Genomic DNA, 8,887 nt, shown 5'->3' on the forward strand with positions numbered 1-8,887 from the left:
CTCCGTTACCACCAGTTTTCAAAACTTGCATTCGTTAGTAGTTGCCGGTTCTCGTCGTCGTCCGTTCTGAGTCCAACCGCACTCGCACGCGCCCGCGGCACCGTCGAAACCTTGTTTTTAAAGTGTGCGTAAAACTTTCTCTGATCGAGGTCAAACTTGGCATGCAGTCGTAATTTGCTTTAGTTAGACCGCCTGTCGAATTTCGTCGCGACCGGAGTTCGTCTGGTACCCGAACGGTCGACCGTAGCGGCACCGTATTCGGTCTACCGTCGGACGTTTGTCGGCGTTTTAAAATTCGTGCCGCGCCGCCCGTTCTTCCTCTCATCTTCGGATATCCCCTCTACACGGCCGCATACCCATACCCGCGTTCGGAATCGTCCGAATCCGACCCCGCGGTTGGATCCGGAACGAAATTCCGGCTAACCTAGCCCCCCATTTGTCTATATATATCCCCTCCTATTATTATTAGACAACCCCCTCTTTCTCCTCCTCGATTTCCGTGCCAACCCCCGAAACCCTAACCCTCCTGCTGCCTCCTCCCACCTCCTCGCGCCGCTGGGCCCGCGAGCCCACGGCTGGCCCACCGGGCCTGAACCGCCGCCGCCGTCTCGCCCTTCCTCCCGCAGCTGTTGAGCAGCCCGTGCTCCCGTGCCCGTGTGCTCGCCGCCCATGGCCGTCTCGGCTTCGCCGGAGCCCCTCGCTGTGCCACGCCACCGGCCGGAATCCCACCGGAGCCTCGACCGCGACGCCCGGGGACCTCGCCGCGCCGTCCCTGGTCGATCCGGCCGCCTATCGCGCGCGTTGCCTCGCCCGCGTGCCGTGCCGCCGCCTCCTGCCGGCCTCCCAGCTCGCGCCGCCCTCTAGCCTCCCGGATCTGGCTCCTCGCGCCGCCTCCCGCCCGGATCCGACCCCGGCGCCCCGCTTGCTCGCGAGCCCTCGTGCCGCCTTGCGCGTCGCCCTGTATCACATCCGTCAACACACGACCAGAATCTCGGACCTTCATCTACAACAGACCCCGGTGATCGCAACGACACAAAGTATGGCAGTACTCCCGAACAATCTGCACCAGTACTGGGGACATCGGGGTTATCTCGCCACTGCTAGTATTGAAGCAATTACGAACATCCTTCGTTCTGAGATACTAAGAAATCTGAATGATAACGATGTGCTCAAGAATCCCCTGGAGCTCAAATCACCTGAAACTTAAAGCAGATAGGAGGCACCAAGACAGAACTCCGTCACATCGGCATCATATAGATTCCAAAAATATCCGCGTGACCCTAAAAAAATTTTGAGTGAGAATAGGAGTAGAGTAAATTATGACGTCAAGATTCCTCACAAGAGCATAGAAGAGGAGAAAAAAGAATCCTACTCTCCGATGTATAACTAAGACTCAAATAGTTTTTCACTAGACTCGACTCGGCCAAGTTCAATCAATCAAGGGGGCTCCTAGGTCGATCCTTGCTCTGATACCAACTTGTCACGCCCAAGATGCGACCCTATGCTCAATTTGGCACGAGGGCCTCTTGAGGGATAGAAGCGCATCTCATCGTGTCGCAAGAATGGATATCGTTACAAGTACAAGTACTGAAAAGAAGAGATATATAGAATTGGCTGACACTCGCCACAAGCTACATCAGAGTCACATCAGTACATTACATATTCATCAAGAGTAAGAGCAGGGTCGGAGTACGGACGAAAACAAACGACAAAAGAAGAACGACGTCCATCCTTGCTATCCCAGGCTGCCGGCCTGGAACGCCTCCTAGATCGATGAAGAAGAAGAAGAAGCAACTCCAAATGAGCAATCAACGCGCTCGCGTCAAGTAAAAGTTACTTGACCAGTTGCAGGTACATGTAAAAGTTACTTGACGCGAGCGCGTTGATTGCTCATTTGGAGTTGCTTCTTCTTCTTCTTCATCGATCTAGGAGGCGTTCTAGGACGGCAGCCTGGGATAGCAAGGATGGACGTCGTTCTTCTTTTGTCGTTTGTTTTCGTCCGTACTCCGACCCTGCTCTTACTCTTGATGAATATGTAATGTACTGATGTGACTCTGATGTAGTTTGTGGCGAGTGTCAGCCAATTCTATATATCTCTTCTTTTCAGTACTTGTACTTGTAACGATATCCATTCTTGCGACACGATGAGATGCGCTTCTATCCCTCAAGAGGCCCTCGTGCCAAATTGAGCATAGGGTCGCATCTTGGGCGTGACAAGTTGGTATCAGAGCAAGGATCGACCTAGGAGCCCCCTTGATTGATTGAACTTGGCCGAGTCGAGTCTAGTGAAAAACTATTTGAGTCTTAGTTATACATCGGAGAGTAGGATTATTTTTTCTCCTCTTCTATGCTCTTGTGAGGATACTTGACGTCATAATTTACTCTACTCCTATTCTCACTCAAAAATTTTTTAGGGTCACGCGGATATTTTTGGAATCTATATGATGCCGATGTGACGGAGTTCTGTCTTGGTGCCTCCTATCTGCTTTAAGTTTCAGGTGATTTGAGCTCCAGGGGATTCTTGAGCACATCGTTATCATTCAGATTTCTTAGTATCTTAGAACGAAGGATGTTCGTAATTGCTTCAATACTAGCAGTGGCGAGATAACCCCGATGTCCCCAGTACTGGTGCAGATTGTTCGGGAGTACTGCCATACTTTGTGTCGTTGCGATCACGGGGGTCTGTTGTAGATGAAGGTCCGAGATTCTGGTCGTGTGTTGACGGATGTGATACTTATAGGACAATCTTCCAACAAATGCATGATGTTAGGTTGGGGTTCGACATCTAGTGGATTCGTTTGTTCACGGTCGACTTACAGCGGTACACGTTGTGTCTTAAAGAGTCCTTGTAGCTTGCTACGACTCGGGGACGCTTCGTATGTCGGGTGCACTGCCTTGCACTTGATAGCTAGTGTAAAATCGAGCCCGTGCGATCCTGTCCACAAAAATATCGAATGGAAATCTTTCTCATGAGTTTGTTCTGGCTTGTTTCATAAGCTGCACCCTTTGTTTTGTTGAAATATGGTAATTGAGTTGCTTCGATGTCAAGTGGTGATTTCAGATCTTTCCAAGAGGTGTTCTCATATTTTTATGTGAATGCAAATCCTTTGCTCATTCAGATCGTCTTATCAATTCCATTCAACCGGTGTGTTTCTCTCCAAGTGAACTCAATCCTCTCCAATTTTTGCAGATCATTCTCTCAATTATTTCCGGAGTTATCTCATCTAGCCCAAGTTGTCTTTGTTTTTCCCCACCCTCCCACCCTTTTCTTCAGTCATTCAATTTTTATCCAGGAGTTTTCTTTTCATTGTGCTTCCATTGTCTGTTCTTTTCTCTCTTACCCGATGATTCATTGTGAAGATTCTCACGAGCTTCTTGTTCATATTTGTTCATTCTTGTCATCCTTACCGGTGAATTTAATTCAGTTCTCCGTGTTCATCATATTCCTTTCGTTCTTGTAATTCTTTCCTGTGTGGGAAATTCTTATCTAGTATTTTGTTGTCATTTATCTCTATTCTTTCCGGAGCGTTGAAGATATCCCAGTAGTTTCTTGTTTTAAAATCTTCCATTATTCCGAGGTGCCAACCTCATCTAGTTCTCGTTATACCGGTGCAACATCTCTCCTTATAATCAGTTGTTTCAACGGTGGTTTTTTGAGTGGGCCCATAACCCACAGGTTCTTTCCTAGGATCTTTCCTGGCGCTTTTAATCTTTTCTCGGAGTTCATTAAATCTTTTCAACTATGACGTAAGTATGAATTTCATCAGTCATATTCCTTCTCAAGATCAATTTGAATTAATTCATTCGTTGGCTCAACATTTCATTCTTCGTTATTCCGGAGTGTCTCAGTAGTTCTTGGTATTGTTTCTCGTCATCATTCTCAGTTTGCTATCCGAAGGAGTGTTTCTCTCGAATCTTGGTTCATTCTCTTGAAGATTTATCTTTTCAGCTTGTGCCATCATCTTGAATTGTTCCAATCATGAGAATCCATTTCTCGCTATCCAGTGGTTTTCTGAGTTGTTTTCATTCTCGATCCTCCGAAGGACATCATTTTAGAAGAATCTTCGTTCTCAGCTTTCAGCTTTCATCCTCACTTCTTCTCCATTGTGGTCTCTTCGTTCGTCTCTCGGTTATTCCGGTGCCTTGTTCTAGTTTTTCTCTCAGGTGGCTCATGATCTCTTCGTTCTCATGTTTCTCCATTGATTCTTGGTTTTCCATTCAACAGTGAATTCTTAGCGGTGCTTCCTTCAATCATGCCTCAAGTGGTGCTTATCTCTCTGTCTCTTCAAGATTCTTTCAAGAGGAATAAGTTGTATGCTAAATCCGTTGATTGTCATCAATTTAACTTGATGAAGGATTAGCTTAACATAATTCTTATTCTTGTTTCATCAAATGATTTCAATTCTTCTTCTGGAGTGGCTGATGATAACAATTCTTTTCTCAAGTGTTCTTATCTTTTCTTTTCCGGAGTTCTAAGTTCTATCAAGTTTCTCTCCGTGAGGCTTCATCTAAATCTTGGCAAGGTCATAATCTTATTCTTTTCTACCTTCATATTTTTGCATCATTCATTTGTATATCGTGGTCCTTCATGGTGGTTCATCAAGATTTCATTCTTTCTTAAGTGTTCTTCAAGATTCTTGTTGGAGACCACAAGTATCATTTCTCTTGCATTTCTATGTGCAATTGTTCTTCCTTTATCCTTTGCGGTGGTATTATAGCATTCTTGTTAGTGTAGGAGCCTCGAAGAGTTTTCCTTTCAAGAATGAGATAATTAAATCCACAGATTCTTTGATCATGAGATATTTTCAAACAATGATTTCTTCATTCAACTATCTTGGTTTGGATTTCACCTAAAGCTTTTCCTATGGATTGTTGCTATCATGGTGCTTGTCAATAATCCAAGTTCTCAATGTATCCTCTTGGTGTAAGAAGTCTTCATATCTTTGCTTTCATCTATCCTTGGTTCTTGTAGTGGTTGGTTGTCACCTCATAGATGCTGAGATGAGTTTCATAAGCCCACTACTATCTTGTTCTTTTCGTTGTTGATTTTCCAATTGCTATGTCAATTCTCCGTCTTGAGGCTCTTCAATTCTATTGTGATGATAGTTGGCATTCTTTCTTCATTCTCTACTTCCGCTTGAGCTAGTTCATATTCTCTTGTTCCGAAGGCATTGTGATGTTGCTCTTTTGGGTCTATTATGTTGTTCTATCAAGATCATGGTGTTCCCTTGCTCTATTTACTTGTTTGTTATGAATAGTGTCTATTTCTTCCACCTTTTTGATTTTTTTGTCCCATTTTCCGACCGAAGTGCTGCCGAAATTTTCCGTGAATTCTTGCTTCTTTCTCATATCATTCCTCATCTCTTTGCAACCTTCATGGATCGTTGGTTTCACTCGTTTGTCAAAGTAGAGACTAAGTTTTTTACCTCTTGTTCTTTCTCATCCTCTCCCCCTTCCATTGTTGGATCTCGGGGTGAGATCCTCTTGTAGTGTAGGAGAGTTGTGACAGCCCGATGCCGACGTTCCAGAAGATTCCCTTTCCTTTCCGTTTTCGTCGTGTGTCTGTTTTATTTCATCGCATCATCTGCATTGCATCGGCATCTCCGTTGCCGCCAGTTTTCAAAACTTGCATTCGTTAGTAGTTGTCGGTTCTCGTCGTCGTCCGTTCTGAGTCCAACCGCACTCGCACCCGCCCGCGGCACCGTCGAAACCCTGTTTTTAAAGTGTGCGTAAAACTTTCTCTGATCGAGGTGAAACTTGGCATGCGGTCGTAATTTGTTTTAGTTAGACCGCCTGTCGAATTTCGTCGCTACCGGAGTCCGTTGGTACCCGAACGGTCGACCGTAGCGGCACCGTATTTGGTCTACCGTCGGACGTGTGTCGGTGTTTTAAAATTCGTGTCGCGCCGCCCGTTCTCCCTCTCGTCTTCGGATATCCCCTCTACACGGCCGCATACCGATACCCGCATTTGGAATCGTCCGAATCCGACCCCGCGGTTGGATCCGGAACGAAATTCCGGCTAACCTAGCCCCCCATTTGTCTATATATAGCCCCTCCTTTTATTTTTAGACAGCCCCCTCTTTCTCCTCCTCGATTTCCGTGCCAACCCCCGAAACCCTAATCCTCCCGCAGCCTCCTCCCACCTCTTCGCGCCGCCGGGCCCGAACCGCCGCCGCCGTCTCGCCCGTTCCTCCTGCAGCTTTCGAGCAGCCCGTGCTCCTGTGCCCCTTTGCTCGCCGCCCATGGCCATCTCGGCTTCGCCGGAGCCCGTCGCTGTGCCCCGACACCGGCCCGAATCCCGCCAGAGCCTCGGCCGCGATGCCCGGGGACCTAGCCGTGCCTTCCCTGGTCGATCCCGCCGCCGCTCGTGCGCGTTGCCTCGCCCGCTTGCCGTGTCGCCGCCTCCTGTCGGCCTCCCAGCTCACACCGCCCTCTAGCCTCCCGGATCTGGCTCCTCTCGCCGCCTCCCGCCCGGATCCGACCCCGGCGCCCCGCCTGCTCACGAGCCCTCGTGCCGCCTTGCGCTGTCGCCCTGCCTGGAGCGCCGCCAGCACCTTCCGGTCGAAGGGGACGAAGCCCCGTGGCCAGCGCCACCTGCTGCCTCAGCTGGGCCCCGAGCCGGCCCATGCCAGGCGCCCCCGCAGTCGCCCAGCTGGGCGCAGCTCCCCCGACCCACCTCGCCGCCCCCAGCTGCAGCCAGCCTGCCTCTCCATAGACTTGGGCCTCGGCCCGTGAAGGTGAGCCCCAGCCCCTTCTATGTTGCGCCCCGGGCGACATTTAGTCGAGTTGGCCTGGTTATCTAATTAGGGATTTTTCGGAATTGTTTACAATTCCAGAAAAATAGACGAATATTTAAACCCCCGTAACTTTTAAACCTTTAGTCGGTTTGCGACGTGTAGCATATGGATTTCATGTATTTTTGCGTGTAGATCACGATTTCACAACTTGCATATTTGTTTGACGTTGTTTAGCGTGCCGGATGCCTAGAATAACGTGCTGTTTTTATAGGTTTCGACCCGTATTTATTTTTCGTGCAAGACCGGGCAGCCCGTATACCGTAGATTAAACGCCCATGTTTTGGGGACCATTTTTCCATGCATTTTAGAGCGGTCAATTGTATTTTTACGTGCACGGATTTGCCGGTAATTTATTTTCCCGCGTATAGGTATTTTTCTTGCACTTATGTGCGGCAATATTTTGTGTTGCAAAGCCCACATATTTTATAGGTTTCCGGGGTAGAAAAATCCCATGGATTTTTCTGTGCAATTAGTTTTAGCATTAGAGCAAGTTAGTTCGCGAGATATTTTGCAATGTTGCCCTTTTGTTTAATTCGTAGTATTTATTCCGTGCGTCGTTTGACGGAGTTGTCAACTAGAGAGTTGATCTTGGATGTTTTGTTTAGCCCCTGGTATTTTTAGTTGCAATAGGAATGCATGTTCAGGTGTGTTTTGCTTGCTCTCAATTTGCTAGAATCTGTTATATTTTGTTGCTGTCTTGTCTTGCTTGCATCTTGTGATCTGTAGCTCTTTTGAAGTTGGTCAAATGGAGTTAGTTGTACTCCTTGTGTTTCTCTAGCATGCTATAAATTTTCATGCCTTTTGGAGTCCTGTAGCTATAAGTTTTGCTGCTGTCAATATTGCTTCAGATCGAAAACTGCACTTTCGTGAGGTGTAATTTTCACTATCTCTGAAATAGTGTGTGGGAAGCCATTTTGTGTCTTCTTTCCCTAGTGATCCATGCTGCCATGCTAGTTGTTGTTAGTTGTTTGTAGTAGTGCGTCTTGCCCTATTTCATGCCATGCCTTGCTTGAGTTTATCAGAGTTGTGTAGCCGTAGTTGTGGGGCGTAGAAAATGCTATGTGGCTGATTTTGGCAGATTGTAGTGATATCTTGTTTTGCTCATAGTTTTTGAACCGTAGCTCCGATTTGATCGTGTCCTACATGAAACTTGCTTAGAATCGCGTGTAGTTTCATTTTCTCTTGCTGGCTGTATGTTTTGAAGTGCTCCTGACCGTCATTGCACGCATGTTGCATTCATGCCATCATATCTTGCGATGCTTGTATCTTTTGAACCGTAGCTCCGTTGGAGAAGTTCTTTATGTGGTAGGTTGCTTGAAATGACGCGTAGAATCACGTGAACATATTTGTTTTTCTGTTTAACAACAAATTAAATGTGTTAATTCAGATCTGGACAGAATTGTAAATTAACATGTGAGGTCGTCTCGGAGATGCTATATGTCATTTCCAATCTCATTTAAAATGCCTAGATAGGTAGTTTAATTACGCTTCACCACTTGCCATGTTTAACAACATTTAATATTGCCGTGTACCTAATCGGGATAGAACTGAATAAATAAACGTGGAGTTTCGTCAATATGCAACTCGTTGCATATTGAGCTTCACTTAATGTGTAGTGTTTGATTGTTGTGATTGTCATGCCTTGCATTAGACCATTCATGCATCATATGTGTATGCATCGTGTGGTGAATATCGTGTGTTGATTTGTGTTTCCTGTTTGCTTTGCCTGGATAGATTTCCGCAAGCGTGTCGGAAGTGAGGATCCATTCGACCATGTCGGTTCGTCTGCTTCATGGAGTCATTCTTCTTCCAAGCGGGATCTCAGGCAAGATGATCATTTCCCGAGATACCATTACTATCATTGCCATGCTAGTTTATCGCTTCTATCGTTTATGTCTCGTTGCCTACCACATGTTAAATATCAGCCTCTCAATCATGCCATGATAACCTTCAACCTGTTCGACCTAGCAAACCACTGATTGGCTATGTTACCGCTTGCTTAACCCTGTTGTTAGAGTTGCTAGTTGCTGGTGCAGATGCTTCCACGTGATAACATGGGTTCTTCGTTATATCACCATATTAAATGCTAT

This window comes from Hordeum vulgare, chromosome 2H (assembly GCF_904849725.1).
Source record: "Hordeum vulgare subsp. vulgare chromosome 2H, MorexV3_pseudomolecules_assembly, whole genome shotgun sequence".
NCBI lineage: Eukaryota > Viridiplantae > Streptophyta > Magnoliopsida > Poales > Poaceae > Hordeum > Hordeum vulgare.